Source organism: Antedon bifida, chromosome 7, assembly GCF_963402885.1.
Source record: "Antedon bifida chromosome 7, ecAntBifi1.1, whole genome shotgun sequence".
Lineage (NCBI taxonomy): Eukaryota > Metazoa > Echinodermata > Crinoidea > Comatulida > Antedonidae > Antedon > Antedon bifida.
In genome coordinates, this window is record NC_136232.1 from 16,227,626 (window position 1) to 16,255,527 (window position 27,902).

The 27,902-nt window shown below is 27.7% G+C and overlaps 1 long non-coding RNA gene across 1 annotated transcript; it reads left to right on the forward strand.

Annotated features, from left to right (window-relative positions):
- LOC144848576 (uncharacterized) lies at positions 1-24,173 on the forward strand. The gene is made up of 8 exons (XR_013613884.1): positions 1-40; positions 366-471; positions 746-856; positions 1,161-1,206; positions 3,197-3,309; positions 3,607-3,647; positions 23,437-23,555; positions 23,787-24,173. It is a non-coding gene; the product is annotated as an uncharacterized LOC144848576 (long non-coding RNA).
- The last annotated feature ends 3,729 nt before the right edge of the window (positions 24,174-27,902 follow it).

Here is a 27,902-nt window from a genome sequence, read left to right on the forward strand (position 1 = left end):
CAAGTTATGTGTGCATGCAGTGAACAAGGAGTGAATACTGGTAACTGGATATGTTTTTATTGGTGCATTTGTCACTACTAACTATACTAATAATATACAAAATTGATATCCATTATATCAAAATATGTTTTATTCTTTCCCAACATTAGAAAAATACATTACATCACCGCTAACACAATGTTCTATTTATTATTTCAAATGCTACTTCTTCTAAAACATGTCACCTTATTCGACTTAATTGTTTCTCTATAACATAAATTAATTTTATTTCATCATCCATGTTTAATGAAAACAATGTTAAATCAGACTATTGAATATCATCTAAGTTTAGTTGTGTTTATAATGCATAACATTTTCTTTCTTAGAATAGAACAGTGACAAGTGTAATTATAATTGAAGGGAAATGTAAAACCATGAGGAATACCAATTAGGAAGCAACAGTAACAATACTCTGTTCTTTTAATTAAAAAGGTAAATCATTTACTTATTATAATTGACTTTATGCCCATAGCAATTGTTAAAATCATGGATTAATATATTTCTATATGTAAGCCTATCCTTGATCATGAACTCAAAAACAGCAGACATGCTAACTGAAAAGTATAGGTATTAGTAAACAATGATTAATGTAATCAGTTGAGAACACAACATTCAAGTAGTTGTACTTTTATCTGTGTTACATCTTCTCTCTATCTCTCTTTTATTATATCTCTGTTAGCTCTAACTGCATATTTTGTCTTATTAGTGTGTGAAGAAGGATAATTGATATGATTTTAGAAGAGGAAGATACCAAATAACAAGATGAGGGAAGATAAAATGAAGGGGAAACAAGAGAAGATGGTTAAATATAAGACTAGTATTATATTATAGCAATTACTGTATAGTTTAATTATTATAAAATGAACATTAACCCATTTATTAACCCATCTATAAGATTAATATTAAATAACAGAGCACTCAAGGCAATGCCACAATATATAATATAACCTACCCATTTTTTTTCAAAAGAGTAACGGATGTCTTACAGTTAAAATAAAATGAGAAAGATTTGTTATGAGGAAATCTGGGGCAATTTTTGTGGAATTATTGTAAACCCAAAACTGGATTTGATTATTGAATATCAATTGATTTTGTTGTTGTTTTTTTTTATATACTTTCAGTTTCTGCTGTGGTTTCAATCAACCGCCACTTCACAAAATTCTTCAGGTAATTAATTAACTTTATGATTTTTTAAATTTAATGTTTTTTGCTTTACTAATATGTTACTTTTATTTAAACTACTAATAAACCACCATATAACTGATGCACACAATAGATGTAGTTAGTTTAATGATAGTAGGTGTAGTTATAATAGTCATTCTTTAGTTGATTTAAACAGAATGAATGAATGTAGCTGATCAATCATAAAAAAAATAGTTGATTATTTAGTTATTGTTTAGTAGGTGTAGTTGAAAATTACTAACTGTTTAGTTGATTTCAACTTATTAAATGTAGTTTAATCAGTAATTGTTTAGTTGATTTGATGCTAGTAGGTGTAGTTCAAAATAAATGTAGTTTATTATTCAGTAAAATAGTTATTTAAACACAACATATTTTTGATAATTCAGTAATTGTTTAGTTGACTTGATTTATAGTATTTGTAGTTAATAGTTAGGATTGTTTAGTTGATTTAAACACAACAAATGTAGTTAAATGTAGTTTAATCAGTAATTGTTTAGTTGATTTAATCACAACAAATATAGTTGATTAATTAGTAAGTATCTACTTGATTCTATGAAAGTAGATGTAGTTGATAATTAGTAAATGTTTAGTTGATTTAAACACAACAATTGTAAATTAATCAGTAAATGTTTAGTTGATTTAAACACAATAAATGAGTTGCTTATTTAGTTATTGTTTAATTGATTTGAGGATAGTAAGTGTAGTTGAGAATTAGTCATTGTTTAGTTGATTTAAACTTATTAACTCTAGTTTATTAGTTAATAACTGTTTACTTGTTTAGATGATAGTAGGTGTAGCTGATCAACTTATCAACACAATACATGTGGATGACTTAAACATAAATGTTGTTGATTTATCAGGAATTGCTTAGTTGATTTAAAAATAGTAGGTGTAGTTGAGAATTGTTAAGTGTTTAGTTTATTTAAACACAATAGATGTAGTTTATTATTTAGTTATTGTTTAGTTGATTTGATGATAGAAAATGTAGTTAATTTATCAGTCATTCTTTAGTTGATTTAATCACAATAAATGTAGTTTATTATTCAGTAAATATTTAGTTATTTAAACACAATAGATGTAGTTGATTGATTAATTGGTAATTGTTTAGTTGATTTGATGATAGAAAGTGTAGTTGAGAATTATTAGGTATTTAGTATATTTCAACACAATTAATGTAGTTGCTTATTTAGTTATTGTTTAGTTGATTTGATGATAGTAAGTGTAGTTAATTTATCAGTCATTGATTAGTTGATTTAATCACAAGAAATGTAGTTTATTATTCAGTAAATATTTAGTTATTTAAACATAGATAATTTAGTAATTGTTTACTTGGTTTGGTAATAGTAGGTGTAGTTAATAGTTAAGATTGTTTAGTTGATTTAAACACAACAAATTTAGTTTAATCAGTAATTGTTTAGTTGATTTTATGATAGTAAGTGTAGTTGATGAATGTTAAATGTTTAGTTAATTTAAACACAACAAATGTAGTAATCAGTAATTGTTTAGTTGATTTTATGATAGTAAGTGTAGTTGATGAATGTTAAATGTTTAGTTAATTTAAACACAACAAATGTAGTAATCAGTAATTGTTTAGTTGATATAAACACAATACATTTAGTTGATTAGTCAGGGACTGTTTAGTTTATTTAATGATAGTAGGTGTAATTTATTATTAGTATTTGTTTAGATGATTTAATCATAATAAATGTAGTTTAATAATTAGTAAGTGTTTACTTGTCTACATGATAGTAGGTGTAACTTAGCAGGTGTTGATTTAATCACAATACATCTAGTGGATTATTTAGTTATTGTTTAGTTGATTTAAACATAATAAATGTAGTTTAATCAATAATTGTTTAGTTGACAATTATTAATGTAATTATTTGAGAACACTACTTTTATCTGTGTTACATTTTATCTCTTATTACTCAGTTTATATCTGTGTTAGCTCTAACTACATGTTTTGTCTTCTTAGAGCGTGAAGAAGATAATTGATAATATGATTTTAGAAGAGGAAGATACCAAATAACAAGATGAGGGAAGATAAAATGAAGGGGAAACAAGAGAAGATGGTTCAATATAAGACTAGTATTATATTATAGCAATTACTGTAATAGTTTAATTATTATAAAATGAACATTAACCCATTTTTAAAGTCTATCATATTATTATTAAATAATAGAGCACCCAAGTCAATGCCACAATGTATAATTTAACCCTACTCAAAAGAGTAACAGATGTCTTACAGTTAAAATAAAATGAGAAATAGTAATTGTTATGGAAAAATCTGGGGCAATTGTTGTGGAATTATTGTAAACCCAAAACTGGATTTGATTATTGAATAATAATTGATTTTTGTTTTTTTTTTATTTTATATACTTTCAGTTTCTGCTGTGGTTTCAATCATCCTCCACATAATTCTTCAGGTAATTGATTAACTATATGATTTTTCGAGTTTTATGTTTTTTAATTTACTAACATGTTACTTTTATTTAAACTAATAATAAACCACCATATAACTGATGTACACAATAAATGTAGTTAGTTTAATGATAGTAGGTGTAGTTGATAATATTCATTCTTTAGTTAGTTTAATGATAGTAGGTGTAGTTGATAATAGTCATTCTTTAGTTAGTTTAATGATAGTAGGTGTAGTTGATGTTAGTCATTCTTTAGTTAGTTTAATGATAGTAGGTGTAGTTGATAGTTAGGATAGTTTAGTTGATTTAAACACAATAAATATAGTTAATTTTTATGATAGTAGGTGTAGTTGATAATTAGTCATTCTTTAGTTGAATTAAACACAATGAATGTAGTTGATCAATCAGTAATTATTTACTTGATTTTATGAGAGTAGATGTAGTTGATAATTACTAATTTTTTAGATGATTAAAAAACACAATAAATGTAGTTGGTTTATTAGGAATTGTTTAGTTGATTTAATGATAGTATATGTAGTTTATAATCAGTAATTGTTTAGCAGATTTTAAACACAATTAATGTAGTTGATTATTTAGTTAAACAATTAAAAACATCAATTTAGTTTAGTTTAGTTGATTGTACTGTAGGACAAATTTAAACACAGCAATGCAGTTTAGTTGGTTGTGGAACAAAAGTGAACAGAGTTTAGTTTGGTTAATTGTTGTAGGACAAATGTAGACACAACAATGTAGTTTAGTTTATTTGGTTGTAGGACAAATGCAGACACAGCAGTTCAGTTTAGTTAATTACCTTAGGAACAAATAAACACAAGAATGCAGTTTAGTTTAGTTAGTTGTAGGACATAATATATTGATAAATAATATATTGACACAACATTAAACTAGGGGTAACAAATGTAGGGGTACAGTTATTATAGAACACAATTAAGAGTACATATTTTAGACAAATCTGAAAGTATAATAGGTTGAGAAATCATCTATTGAACAACTCAACAATACAGGACATTCAAGTAGTTCGACATGTGTAGAGGTACAGTTATTATAGAACACAATTAGGATTACATATTTTAGACAAATCTAACTGAATAAATTTTTGAGAAATCATCTATTGAACAACTCAACAATACAGGACATTCAAGTAGTTAGACATGTGTAGGAGTACAGTTATTATAGAACATAATTAGGAGTACATATTTTAGACAAATCTAACAGAATAAATTGTTGAGAAATTATCTATTAAACAACCCAATAATACAGGACATTCAAGTAGTTAGACATGTGTAGGGGTACAGTTATTATAGGACACAATTAGGAGTAAATATTTTAGACAAATCTGAAAGTATAATTGGTTGAGAAATCATCTATTGAACAACCCAATAATACAGGACATTCAAGTAGTTAGATATGTGTAGGGGTACAGTTATTATAGGACACAATTAGGAGTAAATATTTTAGACAAATCTGAAAGTATAATTGGTTGAGAAATCATCTATTAAACAACCCAATAATACAGGACATTCAAGTAGTTAGACATGTGTAGGGGTACAGTTATTATAGAACACAATTAGGAGTACATATTTTAGACAAATCTAACAGAATAAATTGTTGAGAAATCATCTATTGAACAACCCAATAATACAGGACATTCAAGTAGTTAGACATGTGTAGGGGTACATTTATTATAGGACACAATTAGGAGTAAATATTTTAGACAAATCTGAAAGTATAATTGGTTGAGAAATCATCTATTGAACAACCCAATAATACAGGACATTCAAGTAGTTAGACATGTGTACGGGTACAGTTATTATAGGACACAATTAGGAGTACATATTTTAGACAAATCTGAAAGTATAATTGGTTTAGAAATCATCTATTGAACAACCCAATAATACAGGACATTCAAGTAGTTAGACATGTGTAGGGGTACAGTTATTATAGAACACAATTAGGAGTAAATATTTTAGACAAATCTGAAAGTATAATTGGTTTAGAAATCATCTATTAAACAACCCAATAATACAGGACATTCAAGTAGTTAGACATGTGTAGGGGTACAGTTATTATAGAACACAATTAGGAGTACATATTTTAGACAAATCTAACAGAATAAATTGTTGAGAAATCATCTATTGAACAACCCAATAATACAGGACATTCAAGTAGTTAGACATGTGTAGGGGTACAGTTATTATAGAACACAAATTAAGAGTACATATTGTAGACAAATCTAACAGAATAAATTGTTGAGAAATCATCTATTGAACAACCCAATAATACAGGACATTCAAGTAGATAGACATGTGTAGGGGTACAGTTATTATAGAACACAAATTAAGAGTACATATTGTAGACAAATCTAACAGAATAAATTGTTGAGAAATCATCTATTGAACAACCCAATAATACAGGACATTCAAGTAGTTAGACATGTGTAGGGGTACATTTATTATAGGACACAATTAGGAGTAAATATTTTAGACAAATCTGAAAGTATAATTGGTTGAGAAATCATCTATTGAACAACCCAATAATACAGGACATTCAAGTAGTTAGACATGTGTAGGGGTACAGTTATTATAGGACACAATTAGGAGTAAATATTTTAGACAAATCTGAAAGTATAATTGGTTGAGAAATCATCTATTGAACAACCCAATAATACAGGACATTCAAGTAGAGACATGTGTAGGGGTACAGTTATTATAGAACACAAATTAAGAGTACATATTGTAGACAAATCTAACAGAATAAATTGTTGAGAAATCATCTATTGAACAACCCAATAATACAGGACATTCAAGTAGATAGACATGTGTAGGGGTACAGCTATTATAGAGCACAATTAAGAGTACATATTGTAGACAAATCTAACAGTATAATTGGTTGAGAAATCATCTATTGAACAACCCAATAATACAGGACATTCAAGTAGTTAGACATGTGTAGGGGTACAGTTATTATAGGACACAATTAGGAGTAAATATTTTAGACAAATCTAACAGAATAAATTGTTGAGAAATCATCTATTGAACAACCCAATAATACAGGACATTCAAGTAGATAGACATGTGTAGGGGTACAGTTATTATAGAGCACAATTAAGAGTACATATTGTAGACAAATCTAACAGTATAATTGGTTGAGAAATCATCTATTGAACAACCCAATAATACAGGACATTCAAGTAGTTAGACATGTGTAGGGGTACAGTTATTATAGGACACAATTAGGAGTAAATATTTTAGACAAATCTGAAAGTATAATTGGTTTAGAAATCATCTATTGAACAACCCAATAATACAGGACATTCAAGTAGTTAGACATGTGTGGGGGTACAGTTATTATAGGACACAATTAGGAGTAAATATTTTAGACAAATCTGAAAGTATAATTGGTTGAGAAATCATCTATTAAACAACCCAATAATACAGGACATTCAAGTAGTTAGACATGTGTAGGGGTACAGTTATTATAGAACACAATTAGGAGTACATATTTTAGACAAATCTAACAGAATAAATTGTTGAGAAATCATCTATTGAACAACCCAATAATACAGGACATTCAAGTAGTTAGACATGTGTGGGGGTACAGTTATTATAGGACACAATTAGGAGTAAATATTTTAGACAAATCTGAAAGTATAATTGGTTGAGAAATCATCTATTAAACAACCCAATAATACAGGACATTCAAGTAGTTAGACATGTGTAGGGGTACAGTTATTATAGAACACAATTAGGAGTACATATTTTAGACAAATCTAACAGAATAAATTGTTGAGAAATCATCTATTGAACAACCCAATAATACAGGACATTCAAGCAGTTAGACATGTGTAGGGGTACAGTTATTATAGGACACAATTAGGAGTAAATATTTTAGACAAATCTGAAAGTATAATTGGTTTAGAAATCATCTATTGAACAACCCAATAATACAGGACATTCAAGTAGTTAGACATGTGTAGGGGTACAGTTATTATAGGACACAATTAGGAGTAAATATTTTAGACAAATCTGAAAGTATAATTGGTTGAGAAATCATCTATTGAACAACCCAATAATACAGGACATTCAAGTAGTTAGACATGTGTAGGGGTACAGTTATTATAGAACACAAATTAAGAGTACATATTGTAGACAAATCTAACAGAATAAATTGTTGAGAAATCATCTATTGAACAACCCAATAATACAGGACATTCAAGTAGATAGACATGTGTAGGGGTACAGTTATTATAGAGCACAATTAAGAGTACATATTGTAGACAAATCTAACAGTATAATTGGTTGAGAAATCATCTATTGAACAACCCAATAATACAGGACATTCAAGTAGTTAGACATGTGTAGGGGTACAGTTATTATAGGACACAATTAGGAGTAAATATTTTAGACAAATCTGAAAGTATAATTGGTTTAGAAATCATCTATTGAACAACCCAATAATACAGGACATTCAAGTAGTTAGACATGTGTAGGGGTACAGTTATTATAGGACACAATTAGGAGTACATATTGTAGACAAATCTAACAGAATAAATTGTTGAGAAATCATCTATTGAACAACCCAATAATACAGGACATTCAAGTAGATAGACATGTGTAGGGGTACAGTTATTATAGAGCACAATTAAGAGTACATATTGTAGACAAATCTGAAAGTATAATTGGTTTAGAAATCATCTATTGAACAACCCAATAATACAGGACATTCAAGTAGTTAGACATGTGTAGGGGTACAGTTATTATAGGACACAATTAGGAGTAAATATTTTAGACAAATCTGAAAGTATAATTGGTTGAGAAATCATCTATTAAACAACCCAATAATACAGGACATTCAAGTAGTTAGATATGTGTAGGGGTACAGTTATTATAGAACACAAATTAAGAGTACATATTTTAGACAAATCTGAAAGTATAATTGGTTGAGAAATCATCTATTGAACAACCCAATAATACAGGACATTCAAGTAGTTAGACATGTGTAGGGGTACAGTTATTATAGAACACAAATTAAGAGTACATATTGTAGACAAATCTAACAGAATAAATTGTTGAGAAATCATCTATTGAACAACCCAATAATACAGGACATTCAAGTAGATAGACATGTGTAGGGGTACAGCTATTATAGAGCACAATTAAGAGTACATATTGTAGACAAATCTAACAGTATAATTGGTTGAGAAATCATCTATTGAACAACCCAATAATACAGGACATTCAAGTAGTTAGACATGTGTAGGGGTACAGTTATTATAGAACACAATTAGGAGTACATATTTTAGACAAATCTAACAGAATAAATTGTTGAGAAATCATCTATTGAACAACCCAATAATACAGGACATTCAAGCAGTTAGACATGTGTAGGGGTACAGTTATTATAGAACACAATTAGGAGTACATATTTTAGACAAATCTGAAAGTATAATTGGTTGAGAAATCATCTATTGAACAACCCAATAATACAGGACATTCAAGTAGATAGACATGTGTAGGGGTACAGTTATTATAGAACACAATTAGGAGTAAATATTTTAGACAAATCTGAAAGTATAATTGGTTGAGAAATCATCTATTGAACAACCCAATAATACAGGACATTCAAGTAGTTAGACATGTGTAGGGGTACAGTTATTATAGGACACAATTAGGAGTAAATATTTTAGACAAATCTGAAAGTATAATTGGTTTAGAAATCATCTATTGAACAACCCAATAATACAGGACATTCAAGTAGTTAGACATGTGTAGGGGTACAGTTATTATAGGACACAATTAGGAGTACATATTTTAGACAAATCTGAAAGTATAATTGGTTGAGAAATCATCTATTAAACAACCCAATAATACAGGACATTCAAGTAGTTAGACATGTGTAGGGGTACAGTTATTATAGAACACAATTAGGAGTACATATTTTAGACAAATCTGAAAGTATAATTGGTTGAGAAATCATCTATTGAACAACCCAATAATACAGGACATTCAAGTAGATAGACATGTGTAGGGGTACAGTTATTATAGAACACAATTAGGAGTAAATATTTTAGACAAATCTGAAAGTATAATTGGTTGAGAAATCATCTATTGAACAACCCAATAATACAGGACATTCAAGTAGTTAGACATGTGTAGGGGTACAGTTATTATAGGACACAGTTAGGAGTAAATATTTTAGACAAATCTGAAAGTATAATTGGTTGAGAAATCATCTATTGAACAACCCAATAATACAGGACATTCAAGTAGTTAGACATGTGTAGGGGTACAGTTATTATAGGACACAATTAGGAGTAAATATTTTAGACAAATCTGAAAGTATAATTGGTTGAGAAATCATCTATTGAACAACCCAATAATACAGGACATTCAAGTAGTTAGACATGTGTAGGGGTACAGTTATTATAGAACACAAATTAAGAGTACATATTGTAGACAAATCTAACAGAATAAATTGTTGAGAAATCATCTATTGAACAACCCAATAATACAGGACATTCAAGTAGATAGACATGTGTAGGGGTACAGTTATTATAGAGCACAATTAAGAGTACATATTGTAGACAAATCTAACAGTATAATTGGTTGAGAAATCATCTATTGAACAACCCAATAATACAGGACATTCAAGTAGTTAGACATGTGTAGGGGTACAGTTATTATAGGACACAATTAGGAGTAAATATTTTAGACAAATCTGAAAGTATAATTGGTTTAGAAATCATCTATTGAACAACCCAATAATACAGGACATTCAAGTAGTTAGACATGTGTAGGGGTACAGTTATTATAGGACACAATTAGGAGTAAATATTTTAGACAAATCTGAAAGTATAATTGGTTGAGAAATCATCTATTAAACAACCCAATAATACAGGACATTCAAGTAGTTAGATATGTGTAGGGGTACAGTTATTATAGAACACAAATTAAGAGTACATATTTTAGACAAATCTGAAAGTATAATTGGTTGAGAAATCATCTATTGAACAACCCAATAATACAGGACATTCAAGTAGTTAGACATGTGTAGGGGTACAGTTATTATAGAACACAAATTAAGAGTACATATTGTAGACAAATCTAACAGAATAAATTGTTGAGAAATCATCTATTGAACAACCCAATAATACAGGACATTCAAGTAGATAGACATGTGTAGGGGTACAGCTATTATAGAGCACAATTAAGAGTACATATTGTAGACAAATCTAACAGTATAATTGGTTGAGAAATCATCTATTGAACAACTCAATAATACAGGACATTCAAGTAGTTAGACATGTGTAGGGGTACAGTTATTATAGAACACAATTAGGAGTACATATTTTAGACAAATCTAACAGAATAAATTGTTGAGAAATCATCTATTGAACAACCCAATAATACAGGACATTCAAGCAGTTAGACATGTGTAGGGGTACAGTTATTATAGAGAACAATTAGGAGTACATATTTTAGACAAATCTAACAGAATAAATTGTTGAGACATAATCTATTGAACAACCCAATAATACAGAGCATTCAAGCAGTTAGACATGTGTAGGGGTACAGTTATTATAGAGCACAATTAAGAGTACATATTGTAGACAAATCTAACAGTATAATTGGTTGAGAAATCATCTATTGAACAATCCAATAATACAGGACATTCAAGTAGTTAGACATGTGTAGTGGTACAGTTATTATAGGACACAATTAGGAGTAAATATTTTAGACAAATCTGAAAGTATAATTGGTTGAGAAATCATCTACTGAACAACCCAATAATACAGGACATTCAAGTAGTTAGACATGTGTAGGGGTACAGTTATTATAGGACACAGTTAGGAGTAAGTATTTTAGACAAATCTGAAAGTATAATTGGTTGAGAAATCATCTATTGAACAACCCAATAATACAGGACATTCAAGTAGTTAGACATGTGTAGGGGTACAGTTATTATAGAACACAAATTAAGAGTACATATTGTAGACAAATCTAACAGAATAAATTGTTGAGAAATCATCTATTGAACAACCCAATAATACAGGACATTCAAGTAGATAGACATGTGTAGGGGTACAGTTATTATAGAGCACAATTAAGAGTACATATTGTAAACAAATCTAACAGTGTAATTGGTTGAGAAATCATCTATTGAACAACCCAATAATACAGGACATTCAAGTAGTTAGACATGTGTAGGGGTACAGTTATTATAGAACACAATTAGGAGTAAATATTTTAGACAAATCTGAAAGTATAATTGGTTTAGAAATCATCTATTGAACAACCCAATAATACAGGACATTCAAGTAGTTAGACATGTGTAGGGGTACAGTTATTATAGAACACAATTAGGAGTAAATATTTTAGACAAATCTGAAAGTATAATTGGTTGAGAAATCATCTATTAAACAACCCAATAATACAGGACATTCAAGTAGTTAGTCATGTGTAGGGGTACAGTTATTATAGAACACAATTAGGAGTACATATTTTAGACAAATCTAACAGAATAAATTGTTGAGAAATCATCTATTGAAAAAACCCAATAATACAGGATATTCAAGTAGATAGACATGTGTAGGGGTACAGTTATTATAGAACACAATTAGGAGTACATATTTTAGACAAATCTAACAAAATAAATTGTTGAGAAATTATCTATTGAACAACCCAATAATACAGGACATTCAAGCAGTTAGACATGTGTAGGGGTACAGTTATTATAGAACACAATTAAGAGTACATATTTTAGACAAATCTAACAGAATAATTAGTTGAGAAATCATCTATTAAACAACCCAATAATACAGAGCATTCAAATAGTTAGACATGTGTAGGAGTACAGTTATTATAGAACACAATTAGGAGTATATATTTTAGACAAATCTAACAGTACAATTGGTTGAGAAATTATCTATAGAACAACCCAATAATACAGGACATTCAAGTATTTAGACATGTGTAGGGGTACAGTTATTGTAGAACAAAATTAAGAGTACATATTTTAGACTTATCTAAAAGTATAATTGGTTGAGAAATTATCTAGTAGATGATAGTAGGCATAGCTTATCAACTTATCAACACAATAAATATGGTAGATACATCAGTAATTTTGTAGTTGATTTAAGCATAAATGTTGTTGATTTATCAGGAATTGTTTAGTTGATTTAAAAATAGTAGGTGTAGTTGATAATTAATTAATGTTTAGTACAATAGATGTAGTTGATTAATTAGTAATTGTTTAGTTGATTTGATGATAGTGAGTGTAGTTGAGCATTATTAAGTGTTTAGTTTATTTAAACACAATAAATGTAGTTTGTTATTCAGTAAATATTTAGTTATTTAAACACAAAATATAATTGATAATTCAGTAATTGTTTAGTTGATTTGATGATAGTAGGTGTTGTTAATAGTTAGGATTTTTTAGTTGATTGAAACACAACAAATGTAGTTGGTATATCAGGAAATGTTTATTCAGTTGATTTAATGATAGTAGATGTAGTTGATAATCAGTAATTATTTAGTGGATTTAAACACAATTAATGTAGTTTATTATTTAGTTATTATATAGTTTATTTAATGATAGTAAGTGTAGTTAATTTATCAGTCATTGTTTTGATGATATTAGGTGTAGTTAATAGTTAGGATTGTTTAGTTGATTTAAACACAACACATGAAGTTTAATTGTTAATTGTTTAGTTGATTTAATCACAATAAATATTGTTTATTATTCAGTAAATATTAATTATTTAAACACAACATATAATTGATAATTCAGTAATTGTTTAGTTGATATGTTGATAGTATGTGTAGTTAATAGTTAGAATTATTTAGTTGATTTACACACAATAAATGTAGTTGATCAATTAGTAAGTATTTACTTGATTCTATGAAAGTAGATGTAGTTGATAATTAGTAAATGTTTAGTTGATTTAAACACAACAATTGTAGTTTAATCACTTTGATAAAAGTAGGTGTAGTTGAGAATTAGTCATTGTTTAGTTGATTTGATGATAGTAAGTGTAGTTAATTTATCAGAATTTGTTCAGTTGATTTAATCACAATAAATGTAGTTTATTATTCAGTAAATATTTAGTTATTTAAACACAAAATATAGTTGATAATTCAGTAATTTTAGTTGATTTGATGATAGTATGTGTAATTATTAGTTAGAATTGTTTAGTTGAGTTAAACACAAAAAATGTAGTTTAATCAGTAGTTGTTTAGTTGATTTAATCAGAATAAATGTAATTTAATCAGTAATTATTTAGTTGATTTACACACAATAAATGTAGTTGATCAATTAGTAAGTATTTACTTGATTCTATGAAAGTAGATGTAGTTGATAATTAGTAAATGTTTAGTTGATTTAAACACAACAATTGTAGTTTAATCAATTTGATGATAGTAGGTGTAATTGAGAATTAGTCATTGTTTAGTTGATTTAAACTTATTAACTCTAGTTTATTAGTTAATAACTGTTTACTTGTTTAGATGATAGTAGGTGTAGCTGATCAACTTATCAACACAATACATGTGGATGACTTAAACATAAATGTTGTTGATTTATCAGGAATTGCTTAGTTGATTTAAAAATAGTAGGTGTAGTTGAGAATTGTTAAGTGTTTAGTTTATTTAAACACAATAGATGTAGTTTATTATTTAGTTATTGTTTAGTTGATTTGATGATAGAAAATGTAGTTAATTTATCAGTCATTCTTTAGTTGATTTAATCACAATAAATGTAGTTTATTATTCAGTAAATATTTAGTTATTTAAACACAATAGATGTACTTGATTGATTAATTAGTAGTTGTTTAGTTGATTTGATGATAGAAAGTGTAGTTGAGAATTATTAGGTATTTTGTATATTTCAACAAAATTAATGTAGTTGATTATTTAGTAATTGTTTAGTTCATTTAATCAGAATAAATGTAATTTAATTAGTAATTGTTTAGTTGTCTTAATAACAATAAATTTAGGTGATAATCAGTAATTGTTTAGTTGATTTAGTCACAATAAATGTAATTTAATCCGTAATTATTTAGTTGATATAAACATAATAAATGTAGTTGATTACTTAGTAATTGTTTAGTTCATTTTATGATAGTAGGTGTAGTTGATAATCAGTCATTGTTTAGTTGATTTAAACACAATAAATGTAGTTTAATATTCAGGAATTATTCACTTGATTTTATGATAGTAGATATGGTTGATAATTAGTCAGTGTTTAGTTTATTTAAACACAATAAATGTAGTTTAATATTCAGGAATTATTCACTTGATTTTATGATAGTAGATATGGTTGATAATTAGTCAGTGTTTAGTTTATTTAAACACAATAAATGTAGTTTAATATTCAGGAATTATTCACTTGATTTTATGATAGTAGATATGGTTGATAATTAGTCAGTGTTTAGTTTATTTAAACACAATAAATGTAGTTTAATATTCAGGAATTATTCACTTGATTTTATGATAGTAGATATGGTTGATAATTAGTCAGTGTTTAGTTTATTTAAACACAATAAATGTAGTTTAATATTCAGGAATTATTCACTTGATTTTATGATAGTAGATATGGTTGATAATTAGTCAGTGTTTAGTTTATTTAAACACAATAAATGTAGTTTAATATTCAGGAATTATTCACTTGATTTTATGATAGTAGATATGGTTGATAATTAGTCAGTGTTTAGTTTATTTAAACACAATTAATGTAGTTTAATATTCAGGAATTATTCACTTGATTTTATGATAGTAGATATGGTTGATAATTAGTCAGTGTTTAGTTTATTTGATAATAGCAGATGTAGGAATTAGTAACTGTTTAGTTGATTTAAACTTTTTAAATGTAGTTTATTAGTTAATAAGTGTTTACTTGTTTAGATAGTAGATGTAGCTGATCATCTTATCAACACAATAAATGTAGTTGATAATTATCAATTTTTCATTTGATTTAAACACAATAAATGGGGTCGATTAATCAGTAATTGTTTAATTGATTTGATGATAGAAAGTGTAGTTGATAATTATTAATTGTGATAATTGGTTGATAATTAGTCAGTGTTGTTTTAAGGCAAAATTAAACAGAGGAATGCAGTGCAGTTTAGTTTGTTGATTTATACCAAAATTAAACAGAGGAATTAAAGTTTAGTTTAGTTGATTGTAGGACAAATGTAGACAGCAATACAGTTTAGTTGGTTGATTTATACCAAAATTAAACAGAGGAATTAAAGTTTAGTTTAGTTGATTGTAGGACAAATGTAGACAGCAATACAGGTCAGTTTAGTTGGTTGTTTTATGACAAAATTAAACACAACAATGTAGTTTGATTTATTGGTTGTAGGACAATAAACAGAGGAATACAGTTCAGTTTAGGTAATTGTTGTAGGACAAAATTAAACACAAAATGTAGTTTGATTTATTGGTTGTAGGACAATAAACAGAGGAATACAGTTCAGTTTAGGTAATTGTTGTAGGACAAAATTAAACACAACAATGTAGTTTGATCTATTAGTTGTAGGACAAATATAAACAGAGGAATGCAGTTCAGTTTAGTAGTTGATTTATGCCAAAATTAAACAGAGGATTTAAAGTTTAGTTTAGTTGATTGTGGGACAAATGTAGACAGCAATACAGTTCAGTTTAGTTGGTTGATTTATACCAAAATTAAACAGAGGAATGCAGTGCAGTTTAGTTAGTTGATTTATGCCAAAATTAAACAAAGGAATTAAAGTTTAGTTTAGTTGATTGTGGGACAAATGTAGACAGCAATACAGTTCAGTTTAGTTGGTTGATTTATACCAAAATTAAACAGAGGAATGCAGTGCAGTTTGGTTAGTTGATTTATACCAAAATTAAACAGAGGAATGCAGTGCAGTTTAGTTAGTTGATTTATGCCAAAATTAAACAAAGGAATTAAAGTTTAGTTTAGTTGATTGTGGGACAAATGTAGACAGCAATACAGTTCAGTTTAGTTGGTTGATATATACCAAAATTAAACAGAGGAATGCAGTGCAGTTTGGTTAGTTGATTTATGCCAAAATTAAACAGAGGAATTAAAGTTTAGTTTAGTTGATTGTGAGACAAATGTAGACAGCAATACAGTTCAGTTTAGTTGGTTGATTTATACCAAAATTAAACAGAGGAATGCAGTTTAGTTTAGTTTAGTTTAGTTGGTTGCTTTAGGACAAAATTAAACACAACAAAGTAGTTTGATCTATTGGTTGTAAGACAAATATAAATAGATGAATGCAATTCAGTTTAGGTAATTGTTGTAGGAAAAAATTAAACACAACAATGTAGTTTGATCTATTGGTTGTAGGACAAATATAAACAGAGGAATGCAGTTCAGTTGGTTGTTTTAGGACAAAATTAAACACAACAAAGTAGTTTGATCTATTGGTTGTAAGACAAATATAAATAGATGAATGCAATTCAGTTTAGTTAATTGTTGTAGGACAAAATTAAACACAACAATGTAGTTTGATCTATTAGTTGTAAGACAAATATAAACAGATGAATGCAGTTCAGTTTAGTTGGTTGCTTTAGGATAAAATTAAACACAACAATGTAGTTTGATCTGTTGTTGTAGGACAAATATAAACAGATGAATGCAGTTCAGTTTAGTTGGTTGCTTTAGGAAAAAATTAAACACAACAATGTAGTTTGATCTATTGGTTGTAGGACAAATATAAACAGAGGAATGCAGTTCAGTTTAGTTGGTTGCTTTAGGATAAAATTAAACACAAAAAAGTAGTTTGATCTATTGTTGTAGGACAAATATGAACAGAGGAATGCAGTTCAGTTTAGTGGGTTGCTTTAGGATAAAATTAAACACAATGTAGTTTGATTTATTGGTTGTAGGACAAATATAAACAGAGGAATGCAGTTCAGTTTAGTTGGTTGCTTTAGGACAAAATTAAACACAACAATGTAGTTTGATCTATTAGTTGTAGGACAAATATAAACAGTGGAATGCAGTTCAGTTTAGTTGGTTGCTTTAGGATAAAATTAAACACAACAATGTAGTTTGATTTATTGGTTGTAGGACAAATATAAACAGAGGAATGCAGTTTAGTTTAGTTGCTTTAAATATAAACATAATAAATGTAGTTGATTATTCAATAATTGTTTACTTTATAATAGATATAGTTGATAATTGGTCATTGTTTATTTAAACCTAATACATTTAGTTTATTAAGCAGTAGTTGTTTAGTTGATTTGGTTATAGTAGATATAGTTGATAAGTATTATTGTTTAATTGATTTGATGATAGGTGTAGTTGATAATTATTAATTGTTTAGTAGATTTAAACACAATAGACTTAGTTGATTAAACAGCAATAGGTTAGTTTATTTGATATATAATAATGTAGTTGATAATTAGTCATTGTTTAGTTGATTTAAACACAATAAATGTAGTTTAATATTCAGGAATTATTCACTTGATTTTATGATAGTAGATATGGTTGATAATTAGTCAGTGTTTAGTTTATTTAAACACAATAAATGTAGTTTAATATTCAGGAATTATTCACTTGATTTTATGATAGTAGATATGGTTGATAATTAGTCAGTGTTTAGTTTATTTAAACACAATAAATGTAGTTTAATATTCAGGAATTATTCACTTGATTTTATGATAGTAGATATGGTTGATAATTAGTAACTGTTTAGTTGATTTAAACTTTTTAAATGTAGTTTATTAGTTAATAAGTGTTTACTTGTTTAGATAGTAGATGTAGCTGATCATCTTATCAACACAATAAATGTAGTTGATAATTATCAATTTTTCATTTGATTTAAACACAATAAATTTAGTCGATTAATCAGTAATTGTTAAATTGATTTGATGATAGAAATTGTAGTTGATAATTATTAATTGTGATAATTGGTTGATAATTAGTCAGTGTTGTTTAAAGGCAAAATTAAACAGAGGAGTGCAGTTTAGTTAGTTGATTTATGCCAAAATTAAACAGAGGAATAATAGTTTAGTTTAGGTGATTGTAGGACAAATGTAGACACAGCAATACAGTTTAGTTGGTTGATTTATACCAAAATTAAACAGAGGAATTAAAGTTTAGTTTAGTTGATTGTGAGACAAATGTAGACAGCAATACAGTTCAGTTTAGTTGGTTGCTTTAGGACAAAATTAAACACAACAATGTAGTTGTATCTATTAGTTGTAGGACAAATATAAACAGATGAATACAGTTCAGTTTAGTTGGTTGCTTTAGGATAAAATTAAACACAACAATGTAGTTTGATCTGTTGTTGTAGGACAAATATAAACAGAAGAATGCAGTTCAGTTTAGTTGGTTGCTTTAGGATAAAATTAAACACAACAATGTAGTTTGATCTATTGGTTGTAGGACAAATATAAACAGAGGAATGCAGTTCAGTTTAGTTGGTTGCTTTAGGATAAAATTAAACACAAAAAAGTAGTTTGATCTATTGTTGTAGGACAAATATGAACAGAGGAATGCAGTTCAGTTTAGTGGGTTGCTTTAGGATAAAATTAAACACAATGTTGACAACTTAGTTGATTAAACAGCAATATGTTAGTTTATTTGATATTTAATAATGTAGTTGATAAACACAATAGATGTAGTTTATTATTTAGTTATTGTTTAGTTGATTTGATGATAGAAAATGTAGTTAATTTATCAGTCATTCTTTAGTTGATTTAATCACAATAAATGTAGTTTATTATTCAGTAAATATTTAGTTATTTAAACACAATAGATGTACTTGATTGATTAATTAGTAGTTGTTTAGTTGATTTGATGATAGAAAGTGTAGTTGAGAATTATTAGGTATTTTGTATATTTCAACAAAATTAATGTAGTTGATTATTTAGTAATTGTTTAGTTCATTTAATCAGAATAAATGTAATTTAATTAGTAATTGTTTAGTTGTCTTAATAACAATAAATTTAGGTGATAATCAGTAATTGTTTAGTTGATTTAGTCACAATAAATGTAATTTAATCCGTAATTATTTAGTTGATATAAACATAATAAATGTAGTTGATTACTTAGTAATTGTTTAGTTCATTTTATGATAGTAGGTGTAGTTGATACTGATGCTTTAGGATAAAATTAAACACAATGTAGTTTGATTTATTGGTTGTAGGACAAATATAAACAGATGAATGCAGTTCAGTTTAGTTGGTTGCTTTAGGACAAAATTAAACACAACAATGTAGTTTGATCTATTAGTTGTAGGACAAATATAAACAGTGGAATGCAGTTCAGTTTAGTTGGTTGCTTTAGGATAAAATTAAACACAACAATGTAGTTTGATCTATTGTTGTAGGACAAATATGAACAGAGGAATGCAGTTCAGTTTAGTGGGTTGCTTTAGGATAAAATTAAACACAATGTAGTTTGATTTATTGGTTGTAGGACAAATATAAACAGAGGAATGCAGTTCAGTTTAGTTGGTTGCTTTAGGACAAAATTAAACACAACAATGTAGTTTGATCTATTAGTTGTAGGACAAATATAAACAGTGGAATGCAGTTCAGTTTAGTTGGTTGCTTTAGGATAAAATTAAACACAACAATGTAGTTTGATCTATTAGTTGTAGGACAAATATAAACAGTGGAATGCAGTTCAGTTTAGTTGGTTGCTTTAGGATAAAATTAAACACAACAATGTAGTTTGATTTATTGGTTGTAGGACAAATATAAACAGAGGAATGCAGTTTAGTTTAGTTGGTTTAAATATAAACATAATAAATGTAATTGATTATTCAATAATTGTTTACTTTATAATAGATATAGTTGATAATTGGTCATTGTTTATTTAAACCTAATACATTTAGTTTATTAAGCAGTAGTTGTTTAGTTGATTTGGTGATAGTAGATATAGTTGATAAGTATTATTGTTTAACTGATTTGATGATAGGTGTAGTTGATAATTATTAATTGTTTAGTAGATTTAAACACAATAGACTTAGTTGATTAAACAGCAATAGGTTAGTTTATTTGATATTTAATAATGTAGTTGATTTAAACACAATAAATGTAGTTTAATATTCAGGAATTATTCACTTGATTTTATGATAGTAGATATGGTTGATAATTAGTCAGTGATTAGTTTATTTAAACACAATAAATGTAGTTTAATATTCAGGAATTATTCACTTGATTTTATGATAGTAGATATGGTTGATAATTAGTCAGTGTTTAGTTTATTTAAACACAATAAATGTAGTTTAATATTCAGGAATTATTCACTTGATTTTATGATAGTAGATATGGTTGATAATTAGTAACTGTTTAGTTGATTTAAACTTTTTAAATGTAGTTTATTAGTTAATAAGTGTTTACTTGTTTAGATAGTAGATGTAGCTGATCATCTTATCAACACAATAAATGTAGTTGATAATTATCAATTTTTCATTTGATTTAAACACAATAAACGGGATCGATTAATCAGTAATTGTTTAATTGATTTGATGATAGAAAGTGTAGTTGATAATTATTAATTGTGATAATTGGTTGATAATTAGTCAGTGTTGTTTTAGGGCAAAATTAAACAGAGGAGTGCAATTTAGTTAGTTGATTTATGCCAAAATTAACAGAGGAATAATAGTTTAGTTTAGGTGATTGTAGGACAAATGTAGACACAGCAATACAGTTTAGTTGGTTGATTTATACCAAAATTAAACAGAGGAATTAAAGTTTAGTTTAGTTGATTGTGAGACAAATGTAGACAGCAATACAGTTCAGTTTAGTTGGTTGCTTTAGGACAAAATTAAACACAACAATGTAGTTGTATCTATTAGTTGTAGGACAAATATAAACAGATGAATACAGTTCAGTTTAGTTGGTTGCTTTAGGATAAAATTAAACACAACAATGTAGTTTGATTTATTGGTTGTAGGACAAATATAAACAGAGGAATGCAGTTCAGTTTAGTTGGTTGCTTTAGGACAAAATTAAACACAACAATGTAGTTTGATCTATTAGTTGTAGGACAAATATAAACAGTGGAATGCAGTTCAGTTTAGTTGGTTGCTTTAGGATAAAATTAAACACAACAATGTAGTTTGATCTATTAGTTGTAGGACAAATATAAACAGTGGAATGCAGTTCAGTTTAGTTGGTTGCTTTAGGATAAAATTAAACACAACAATGTAGTTTGATTTATTGGTTGTAGGACAAATATAAACAGAGGAATGCAGTTTAGTTTAGTTGGTTTAAATATAAACATAATAAATGTAATTGATTATTCAATAATTGTTTACTTTATAATAGATATAGTTGATAATTGGTCATTGTTTATTTAAACCTAATACATTTAGTTTATTAAGCAGTAGTTGTTTAGTTGATTTGGTGATAGTAGATATAGTTGATAAGTATTATTGTTTAACTGATTTGATGATAGGTGTAGTTGATAATTATTAATTGTTTAGTAGATTTAAACACAATAGACATAGTTGATTAAACAGCAATAGGTTAGTTTATTTGATATTTAATAATGTAGTTGATTTAAACACAATAAATGTAGTTTAATATTCAGGAATTATTCACTTGATTTTATGATAGTAGATATGGTTGATAATTAGTCAGTGATTAGTTTATTTAAACACAATAAATGTAGTTTAATATTCAGGAATTATTCACTTGATTTTATGATAGTAGATATGGTTGATAATTAGTCAGTGTTTAGTTTATTTAAACACAATAAATGTAGTTTAATATTCAGGAATTATTCACTTGATTTTATGATAGTAGATATGGTTGATAATTAGTAACTGTTTAGTTGATTTAAACTTTTTAAATGTAGTTTATTAGTTAATAAGTGTTTACTTGTTTAGATAACAACTGACTAATCAAATTAAACACAACAATGTAGTTGTATCTATTAGTTGTAGGACAAATATAAACAGATGAATACAGTTCAGTTTAGTTGGTTGCTTTAGGATAAAATTAAACACAACAATGTAGTTTGATTTATTGGTTGTAGGACAAATATAAACAGAAGAATGCAGTTCAGTTTAGTTGGTTTAAATATAAACATAATAAATGAAGTTGATTATTCATTAATTGTTTACTTGATAGTAGATATAGTTGATAATTAGTCATTGTTTATTTAAACCTAATACAGTTAGTTTATTAATCAGTAGTTGATTTGGTGATGGTAGATATAGTTGATAAGTTTTATTGTTTAATTGATTTGATGATAGGTGTAGTTGATAATTAATAATTGTTTAGTAGATTTAAACACAATAGACATAGTTGATTAAACAGCAATAGGTTAGTTTATTTGATAATAATAATGTAGTTGATAATTAGTAATTTCAGTTGATTTAATAATAATAAATGTAGTTTAATAATCAGTAGTTGTTTAGTTAATTTGATGATAATTAGTAGGTGTAGCTGATAAATAGATAATTGGTAATTGTTTAGTAGATTTGAACATAATAAACATAGTTTATTAAACATCAATAGTTTAGTTTATTTGAGTGTAGTTGATAATTAGTAATTGTTTAGTTGGTTTAAACACAACATAGGTAGTTGATGTATCAGGGATTACTTATTTGATTTGAAATGTTGATTTAAACACAATAAATGTAGTTGATCAACCTGTAATGTTTACTTGCTTTGATGATAGTAGATGCAGATGATTAATTAGTTATTGTTTAGTTTAATAGTAAGTTTAGTTGATAATAAATTTTTTTCAATGTACATATATGAGATAACATTTAATTTGCTGAGAACACATTCATATTATTACTGTTTAATTTTAGTTGTATGGAAGCAGTGACCAAGATAATCAGAAACTGAATGGGAAAGAAGATGAAGAAAAAGAAATACCAAACACCAAGAAAGAACAGAAATAGGCCTACATAATTATATATATATGTTGGTATGATACTTTTAATTATCTCAATTAAAACCAACCACCCATATTCATGAAATAAAGTGCAAAACAAATTCTAAGCAATTGATTAAACCAAATATAAAAATCCTTACAATTAGAATATAGTGAAAACTATGTAGGCAAATCAGAAACTAATTGACTGGAAACAGAAATGTAGAAATTGACAGTTAGTTATTTTAGTCTTTTAAAATGTTTATTTTCTTTTTCTACCCACAGTTAGTTGATGTTTGGTCTTTGCAGCATTTGCATAGAATGAGTCAAATGCAGAAAAACAGCATTACAACAGCACCACAATCCATATTTGTACAGTTTCGAGGCTCACTTGTTCTGGTAGTAGATTGAGTCTTCCGAGACATGGGCCACATACATATAGAGGACATATAAGAAAGAGAACCTGGATTGGTGGAACTTACACAATGTAACACTTAGTGGAAAGCATGTAGTTGAACAGAGTCATATCTTTACGAAGTACTATAATGAGAACATTACTCATTAAAATGGAAGTTTACTATTGTATTATTTTGTAAAATGAACATTTATGTTTTCTTAATGCTTGCAACAAACTAAAGTTCTTTTGAGTAGTTGTTTGTGATATTTTAGATTTTTTTGATTCAATTACGGTATATTGCTATTTGTGATTAATCAAGAAGAATTATTGAAGAAATAAAGTTTTAAAAAATATATTGAATTAACATCTCTAATTATTTGTAGGCCTACACCTGATCATATCCAATTTCTAAATAAAATAAAAACAAAACTGTTGATTTATCAAAGGATGTATATATAGCTACAGATAAGAAGATTGAAATTTATTGGTTGCACGTTAAAGCGGATGGTTGAGCGTGGAGATCGACTTTATCACATGGGTGGAGTTGTTTCTTCTTGTCTATCAGCTGCATGGTAAACGTCATCATGATTACGTTTTACCTACAATTCTTTCAAAATAATAAATAATAGTACAAGGCAAAAGTGGCAATGACTCCTAAACTAATAATACCATACAACAGACTCTTTTAAACACAAGAATAAATCTAAATTTGCTTCAAAATGCTTATTTTGTTTTTAATTACAAATTCAAGTTGATATAACAATTACTGCCTGGATTATTGAAAATACAGCAAAAAATGACTTCAGCCTACTTTGATTGCTTTTTAATTACCAATTCAGAGTTTGTACCAACAAAAATGAATGTTCATGCAATAATATATTACATTAATTTACTATTTTAATTTATTCCAGACCCACCAGTGTACAAGATTGCCATAAAAATACTCTCTCCAATTTGAGTACAGATTTAGGCATAGGCCTATATATTTAAAATGACATTAAATGCTGAAATATTACAATTAAAAAAATTTATGTCAGAAAACATTTGAACTAGATCATTGTAAGACCTATACATGAGAATACTTAATTTTAAACAAATGATTTATTCAACATTTGCACACAGGAACACAACCATAATTCATAACAAAATTAATCCAATTTTAAAAATAATTTCATTTAGTGTGTAGTAGCCTAGTTCTTGGCAGAAATTGAATTTTGTACTTATGAATCCGTTTATTTTTGGATATATTAAAATAATATAAATAAGTATTCAGTAGTAGCCTACACAATTTTTAATATACAGTATACATATAAGCCTAGCCTATATAATTTAACATTACATTATTTATTTTAAATAATGTCGCTAATAATAGGCCTATGTGTGTATGCATAGGGTACTTTGTTTGGCATTTCATAAATTCTCAGCAACTTGGTCAGGCAGTATATAAATATATTGAATTCCTGTAAATAAAAACAAGGAAAAATAATTAAGCATGCATTACTACATAGGCAAAGCTAGTTAGCCAGCCTAGGCTTAGGACAGGCACCCTAAATTAAGGCCTGTGCTAGGTAGGCGCCTAACCTAGCTTCCCAGACCTGGTCCTAGTAGGCTAGCCTAGGCCTATTCTATATACCATCTTCGCTATGATAGGCCTAACCTAAAACGTACTTTATTAGCCTAGGCCTAGCAGTCAGTATGATTTGTAATCAGAAAATAGATGTATTTTTCTTACCTCTTACTAAAAAAACCCAACTCAATTTTAATATCTTCGCATCGAAAGGAAGATCGGACTCTTTGTTTATTTACTTTTACAAAAATAAAGTTGATGCAGAGCCTGAAAGTCGGCAGGTAAAGGCCAAAGAGAAATCATAATGTTGGCGACGTATAGCAAACGCGATCGAAATTTGCCACACCGCTCAACTCAAGCAGGTCCGATGCCATGGTCCAAGCAGGTAAATGCCAGCTGGTAAATGCCAAAGGGCCTCACACACGCAGGACAGCTGCCAATGTGCTCTCATGGCGGCAGCACGCATGCCATTGAGATCTCACACAAGCAGTTGAAATGCCATTGTGCGCTCACACAGGCAGAAAAAAGTCCATTGTGAGACGGATAAGATGATGTTACAACAATATATGTGCATAAATGGCAATATTATAACATAATTATTGAAGTTTAAAAAGTGGAAATTCTTGACATTTTTTGAAAAAATTCCTTCGGTCCCCCGCAGTGAAATTTTCGAAAAATTGTCCAATTCTAACCCTTTTATTTTTTGACATAACTAGTTTTTATGGCTCCATAAGATGATGTTAAAACAATATATGTGCATACATGACAATATTATAGCATAGTTATCGAATTTCAAAAAGTGGACATTTTTGCCATTTTTCGAAAAAATTCCTTTGGTCCCCCGCAGTGAAATTTTCGAAAAATGGCAAAATTTAGACCTTTTTATTTTATTACACAACTAGTTACTATGGCTCTATAAGATGATGTTACAACAATATATGTGCATAAATGGCAATATTATAACATAATTATTGAAGTTTAAAAAGAGGAAATTTTTGACATTTTTAAAAAAAATTCTTTCGGTCCCCCGCAGTGAAATTTTAAAAAAAAATGGTCAAATTTCGACCCTTTTTATTTTTTGACATAACTAGTTACTACGGCTCTATAAGATGATGTTATCAAAATAAATGTGCATAAATGACAATATTATAGCATAGTTATCGAATTTTAAAAAGTGGACATTTTTGCCATTTTTCGAAAAAAATCCTTTGGTCCCCCGCAGTGAAATTTTCAAAAAATAGCAAAATTTAGACCTTTTTATTTTTTTACACAACTAGTTATTATGGCTCTATAAGATGATGTTACAACAATATATGTGCATAAATGGCAATATTATGAAATAATTATTGAAGTTTAAAAAGTGGACATTTTTTGAAAAAAATCCTATGGTCCCCCGCAGTGACATTTTCGAAAAATTGTCAAATTCTGACCCTTTTTTTTGTTGACATAACTAGTTTTTATTGCTCCAAAGGTGATGTTAACACAATATATGTGCATAAATTGTAATATTATAGCATAATTATTGAATTTTATAAAGTGGACATTTTTTGCAATATTTCTACAAAATTTCTTTTTTCCCTCGCCGTAAACTTTTCGTAAAAATGGTCAAATTTCGACCCTTTTATTTTTTGACAGAACTAGTTACTATGGTTCTATAAGATGATGTTAACACTATATATGTGCATCAATGGCAATATTATAGCATAATTATCGAAAGTTAAAACGTGGAAATTTTTGCCATTTTTCTAAAAAAATTCTTTGGTCCCCCGCAGTGTAATTTTCGAAAAATGACAAAGTTTAGACCCTTTTATTTTTTGACATAGCTAGTTACTATGGCTCTATAAGATGATGTTACCACAAAATATGTACATAAATGGCAATATTAAAGCATAATTATTGAAGTTAAAAAAGTAGAAATTTTTGACATTTTTTGAAAAAATTCCTTCGGTCCCCCGCAGTGAAATTTTCGAAAAATTGTCAAATTCTGACCCTTTTATTTTTTGACATAACTAATTTTTATGGCTCCATAAGATGATGTTAAAAAATAAAAGGGTCTAAATTTTGGACTTTTTTCGAAAAAATTCTTTGGTCCCCCGCAGTGAAATTTTCGAAAAATGGCAAAATTTAGACACTTTTATTTTTTGACACAACTAGTTACTATGGCTCTATAAGATGATGTTAACACAATATAATGTGCATAAATGGCAATATTATAGCATGATTATTGAAGTTTAAAAATGGATATTTTTGACATTTTATTGACAAATTTCTTCGGTCCCCCGCAGTGAAATTTTCGAAAAATGTTCAAATTATGACCCTTTTATTTTTGGACATAACTAGTTTTTATGGCTCCATAAGATGATGTTAACACAATATATGTGCATAAATTGCAATATTATAGCATAATTATTGAATTTTAAAAAGTGGACATTTTTGC